Source organism: Neomonachus schauinslandi, chromosome 15 (assembly GCF_002201575.2).
Source record: "Neomonachus schauinslandi chromosome 15, ASM220157v2, whole genome shotgun sequence".
Classification (NCBI taxonomy): domain Eukaryota; kingdom Metazoa; phylum Chordata; class Mammalia; order Carnivora; family Phocidae; genus Neomonachus; species Neomonachus schauinslandi.
The window spans coordinates 12,823,572-12,830,721 of NC_058417.1; positions in this window are offsets into that span (position 1 = coordinate 12,823,572).

A 7,150-nucleotide genomic window follows, 5' to 3' on the forward strand; every position below is an offset into this window, starting at 1 on the left:
GATTCAGGGGTGACTCCGTGTCTAGTTCCCTGGATGACCTTGGGAAAGCAAAGATCCCCCTTATGTCCCCTTCTATTAAATGGAGTTATTAGAATAACTGCCCCATCTATCCTCGTAGATCAATATGGGGGATGGAGATAAAGATTTGGAGAAATTCTATATCACCACAGAGGTATGAGGCACCACTGTTTTACTACTGCTCTATTTATTAGGACTTGTATTATTTAGTTAGCTCTCCCCACCTCCTCCTCCCTGCTCTTGGGCAACTTTAAGGACTCAAGAGGATTGCCCTGTGGTGGAGAAGTCCCATGATAGAGATGGTCTCTATCTAATTTCCATATATATACCCCCTCTTGACCCCCACCCCTGGAGTAGCTGACCAAGCTTGTACAGATTCTCACCCCCCCTTACATCCTTTCCCATGCAACCTCACTGGTCTACGTGTGGTTACAGGTGAGTTTTCTCATGGCCCTCCCTCTGCTCTTGTGTAAAATGGAAGGAAATTTACTTGTTACTGAGTAAGTCAAACCTCCTGGTTTTACAGGTGTAGCAACCAAAGTCTCAAAAGCAAAAATAAGAGGCGTGCTCAGGATCAGGTGAGTGGAAGAGCTGGGACTATTACCCAGAGACTGAGGTTCGCCTTCCAGGCATCTTTACCAATGCCCTCTTTTCTAGATGAAGTTTTTCTTCTGACTGTAAGGGATGAGTGGGATGAGATTCAGTGTTCAACTTCCCTGCCCAGAACCCAATCCTTGTTGGGTGGCCTCACCAATTCACTGAGCCCAACACTACTACATGGAGGACCCACAGGGACTTCAGAGCAGGGAATTCCCACAGCATTGAGGGAAGCCTGGGACTCATATGGACCCCCAAGAGTGGTGATCTAGAAGGGCTTCCTCATCAGTTATAACTCTTGTGATTTGGTTATCCACAGACTAATTAATCCTAGACTGATCCTAGATCAATAGTTGGGTGAACAACCCAGAATTTAGAAGATCTTATGTAAGCTTCATCCCTCGTTGACCGAGGGCCAGACAGAAGCTACTAGGGGAGCATATCATTCTGACTCATGACTTACTCATTTTTGAGGAATATTTCTTCTGATTGTAGAAAATATGTGAGAAATTTATATAAAAATCTGTAAGTCAGTGTATAGATAGCTACATGCACCGCATGCTCCATCTAGATAAGTCATTCCTACAACTGTCACTTGTGCCTTTCATTTGATTCTACGTTGTCCAAATCATACCAATCCTTCAAAGTCTAGAACTAATTCCCACTTGTCCAGAAACCCTTTCTTCACTACTATATCCCACAATGATGCCTTCTTTGTCAGAAAACCTATTTGTCAATGAGTGCTGTATTCATTTATGAAATGGTGTATAACTAAAATGAGTTTATGTACATATTTCCTAAATTCAGACATGAATCTCATGCTTCAATTGGACTGAGAGAACAACACTAAATCACTAAATGATTGTGCTAGAAGGTACAGTGGCAAGTGCCATGTAGAATACAACTAAAGTGTGTTGGGAATATTGAAGATGCAAATATCACTTTAAAATGGGCATACATCAGGAAGACATTTCTAGAAGAGGTAGTATTTGAGCTGAGTCTTGAAAACTTTGACCATGTGACAATGGAAGACAGATATTCTATATAGTGAAAATAGCAAAAGCAAAGGTGGGGATGTAGGAAGTCAGAGTTTGCAATCTGATGACATGGGTTAAAATAAAAAGGGGAAATTGGGGCAACTGGGGACTGTGGGTGTGATCCAACCAAGGCACCTGTTTGAACCTGAGCAACTGCAGCCAGCAAGGCAAGACTTTGGGATCTGCAAGGGCACAGCTACAGCGGGAGTGGGTCTTTGAGTCATAAGCATGAGTCAGAAATAGATTCAGAGAGAATTCAGAACTACCTGGCTTCATGATCCTTCAGATGCCTTGGGTTACCTTGAGTGGTGGTATGTATAAAGGTTAAGAGCAGGAGCTCTAGGGTCAGATGACCTGAGTTAAAATCCTGCCTCTGCTACATGCTTTATGTGAGTCGTGTTCTTTCTATAAATTGGAATTGTAAAAGGTATTCATCTCATAGTGAAGGTTGTGAGGAATAAAGGATTTAATACATATAAAGCACTTGGAACTGTGCACAGTGCCTCACCCAGGTAATTCTCCTAACAGCTGTTAGCTGCAACTGTTGTCAGAGAATTCCCCGAGAAAATTCTGTCAGCATCAAAGATATTGGGACAACCTGAACTGTACATATCATAGGGGAAGGGGTTTCTGGTTTCTCTTTTGTGCAGTTAGTTCATTGTGATGTGGGACTTAGTAAGCATTTCATGATCATGCCCAGGAGGTTGTACTTCATAAAATATTATAAAAAATAATCTGCATTCATTGTAGACAAACCAGAAAGTAGAGAAGAGTAGAAGATAATAAAATCCATTCGTATTATTACTCAAACCACTAATATTTATTTAGTATTTAGTATTTCTTTACAGTCTTGTTTCTGTGTGTGAGAGTGCGAGAGTATGAGTGGTATCTGTCTATGTTAATATTGAAATAATACCATGTTGTACAGTTTTGCATCCTGCTTTAGATATCATAAGAATTTAACTTTTTAATTTGTTTTTTGCTTTATGTTTCCTACCAATATACACTGATGGTATATAAAGAATGTACAGATTTTGTATATTTGATTTTTATCTTGCTACTTTTTTCTAATAATTCTTCATTTTTTGTGGACAATCAAAAAACTTGCTTTCTCTTCCTTTTCAATACATAAACTTGATTTTTCTATTTCTTGACATTAATTTCATAATGATTCTAGGACAATTATAAAAATAGTTGTAATGGTGGGGATCCCTCTCTTACTCCTGTTTGTTTTCCTCCATTAGAAATGATCCTGCAGTATCCCTCTATTCCTAGATAACTATAGCTGGACGTTTTTTCTTTTAAATCAAGAATGGATTATAACCTGTAAAAAGTACCTTTTAGGCAATTGATCTGATATATTATATGCATACATTTACTTATATTAAATCATCTTCAATTTTTTATAAGAGGTCTCTTAATCATGAGAGATTCTTTTAAATATTCTGATATTTCAAATTTCCTGTAGTTATATTTGGCATTTTGCTTCTGTAGTCACAACTAAAGTTGCTCTCTAGTGATATTTCATATATTTCTTCCAAAAATTTTATATTTTTAGTATCAAATATATGCTAACTTCATAAAAAGTCTATAGGACCTAGAGAGTATGATGCCAAATGAAACAAGTTAGACAAATACCATATGATTTTACTTATATGTAGAATCTAAAAATCAAGACACAACAAAAAGCTCATAAATACAGAGAACAAACTGGTGGTTGTCAGAGGAAAGGGAAGTAGAGGGATGGGCAAAATGGTGAAGGGGAATGGGAGGTACAGGCTTCCAATTATGGAATGAATAAGTCACAGGGATGAAAGGTACAGACACAGAAAATATAGTCAACGGTATTGTATAGCACTGTATGGTGACAGATGGCAGCTACACTTCTGGTGAGCATAGCATAACATATAGACTTGTCCAATCACTATGTTGTACCTCTGAAACTTACATAACATTGTCTGTCAACTACAATTTTTTTAAAAAGGTATTGGGAAGCTTAAAATTTTTTCTGGTGCTGCAGGACAGTTTACATAACATGAGAATATTCTATTCATTGAAGTTAAATCAAACATCTCAGTTTTATGAGGCTAGAGATTGCTACTAGGGTAATTATTTCTTTGACAATTTTTTTGACTTTCTTGCCTGTTTCTGGTTTACTTGGGTATTGAGACTGTTCTGGAATATATTTTAATTTATATGTTCCTACAATTGTATCTATTTTATTGAAATTTTCCATTTAAATAATATAGAGTTATAGGGAGTATTCTCTTAAAATTTAATTTTTTCTTTTTCTATCTCTGGCTATCATCCTTTCTAATTCTTTTTTTTTTTTTTTAAGATTTATTTATTTATTTGAGAGAGTGAGAGCTTGCGTGGTGGAGGAACAGAGGGAGAGGGACAGAGAAACTTAAGCAGACTGCCCTGAGCACAAAGCCCAATGCAGGGCTCGATCTCATGACCCTAAGATCATGACCTGAACAAAAACCAAAAGTTGGATGCTTAACCAACTGCACCACCCAGGCACCCCAATAACCCTTCCTTATTCTTGTTTGTATTCATCCCTTTTCTTCTTGCTTATTCTTGCCCAGATGATAGTCTATCTGATTATTTACATAGACCTATATTTTCTTATTATTTTTTTTAAAGATTTTATTTATTTATTTGAGAGAGAGAATGAGAGAGAGTACATGAGAGGGGTGAGGGTCAGAGGGAGAAGTAGACTCCCTGCTGAGCAGGGAGCCCGATGCAGGACTCGATCCCGGGACTCCAGGATCATGATCTGAGCCGAAGGCAGTCGCTTAACCAACTGAGCCACCCAGGCACCCTTCTTATTATTTTTTAATCTGAGTATAGTTGATACACAATGTTACATTAGTTTGGATGTACACCTTAGGGATTTGACAAGTTTATACATTATGCTATGCTTAACAGAAGTGTAGCTACAGGAGATCTGCGTGGCTCAGTTGGTTAAGCATCTGCCTTCAGCTCAGGTCATGATCGCAGGGTCCTGGGATCGGGCTCCTTGCTCGGCAGGGAGCCTGCTTCTCCCTCTGCCTGTCACTCCTTCTGCTTGTGCTCCCTCTCTCTCAAATAAATAAATAAAATCTTAAAAAAAAAAAGTGTAGCTACCATCTGTCCCATTACATTGCTACTACAGTATCCCTGGTATATTCCTTATACTGTGTCTTTTATTCCCATGACTCAGTCATTCCATAACTAGAAGATTTATATCATATGTGTGTGCAAGTGTGTGAGTGTGTGGGTGTGTGTGAGTGTGCTCTTTCCCTTCTTTTTAAAACAAACCAAAGAATACTATATTCCTTCAACTAATTGTGCTTTACATTTCATAATATGACTTTGATAAATCTTGAGTCAGCACAGACAGAACTGTTTCCTACAGCTGCATAGTATTCCCTTGTAAGGATATACAAATTAATTTACTCAGCCCTCTCGTGGTGAACACAGGTTATTTTCAATTATTTGCTCTTGAAAACCATGCTGCAAAAAATAACCTCATACATATGTCACCTCTTCTTTGTGACCATATCTGTTGGATAAATTCCCAGAAGTGGAATTTCCAGGTAAAAAGAAAACACATTTGTAATTTTGAAATATAATGCCAAATTGCTTTTTTTAACTTTCATGTCTGCCTTACAACTATCCTACAAATTCTCCTTGTAGCCAAACCTAACCTGCAACCATACAGAGAATGAGATTTGGGGAAATGCAGTTCCAGCTTAGCTAATTTGCCAGAATTTTTGAATTTTAATAGAATCATTAATTTTGGTTATTTTTAATTTTTTTCTATATTTTGAGTCATCCTTACACTATTAAAATTCTTCAATTTTTCCCTAAAGCTTCCCAGTTTAATTTTTATATTTACATTTTTGATCTGTTTAGAATTTATTTTTGCAAAATATATGAGGCATGTGTACAACTTCCATTTTTCCCAGAGAGATGTACTCCTGTCCTCATAGCACTTATCGAATAGTACATTTTCCCATTCATTTAAGATGCCACTTATATCATGTACTAAATACCTGTATTACATTTCATTTCTCTTTTTTTAAAAGCTCATAAAATGTTATTTTATTTTATATTTTCTCAGCCTTATTGAGGTATAACTGACAAATAAAATTATAATATATTTAAAGTATACAACATGATGGTTTGATGTATGTTTACATTGTGAAAGGATTCTCACAATCAAGTTAACACATTCCTCACCTCACATATTTACCTTTTTGTTTGTGTGTGAAAACATATAAGTTCTACTCTCTTAGAAAATTTCAATTATACAGTACAGTGTTATCAACTATAGTCACCATGTTAAACATTACACCCTCAAATTCTCTTTTTTTTAAAGATTTTATTTATTTATTTGACAGAGAGGGACAGCGAGAGAGGGAACACAAGCAGGGGGAGTGGGAGAAGGAGAAGCAGTCTTCCCGCAGAGCAGGGAGCCCGATTCGGGACTCGATCCCAGGACCCCGGGATCATGACCTGAGCTGAAGGCAGATGCTTACCAACTGAGCCACCCAGGCACCCCTAGATCCTCAAATTCTTATTGCTCTTATGGCTGAAAGTTTGTAACTCTTAACCAGCCTCTCCCCATTTCTTATAGTTCTTTTTCTAATGTCTTGATCTGATTATTTAATCACTTTCTTTATTTTTTGCTTTTAATGTATATACTTAGGGCTATAACTTTGCTTATGAACACTGATTTAGTGATAATCCATATGTTCCAGTGTGTGCTGGTTTCACTCTCCCCCTTTCACCTTTCTCTGATGTTCTTTAGTTTTAGTTTTAATTCCCTCTGGTCCAACTGTTTCTTACATATTATTTAAAACATTGGGATTTTTTTTTATTATTATGTTATGTTAATCACCATACATTACATCATTAGTTTTTGATGTAGTGTCCCATGATTCATTGTTTGCGTATAACACCCAGTGCTCCATGCAGAACGTGCCCTCCTTAAAACCCTTCACCAGACTCACCCATCCTCCAACCCCCTCCCCTCTAGAACCCTCAGTTTGTTTTTCAGAGTCCATCGTCTCTCATGGTTCGTCTCCCCCTCCGATTTCCCCCCTTCATTCTTCCCCTCTGGCTATCTTCTTTTTTTTTTTTTAACATATAATGTGTTATTTGTTTCAGAGGTACAGATCTGTGATTCAATAGTCTTACACAATTCACAGCACTCACCATAGCACATACCCTCCCCAATGTCTATCACCCAGCCGTCCCATTCCTCCCACCCCCCACCACTCCAGCAACCCTCAGTTTATTTCCTGAGATTAAGAATTCCTCATATCAGTGAGGTCATATGATACATGCCTTTCTCTGATTGACTTATTTTGCTCAGCATAATACCCTCCAGTTCCATCCACATTGTTGCAAATGGCAAGATTTCATGCCTTTTGATGGCTGCATAATATTCCATTGTGTGTGTATATATATATATATATATATATATATATATATATATATATATATAT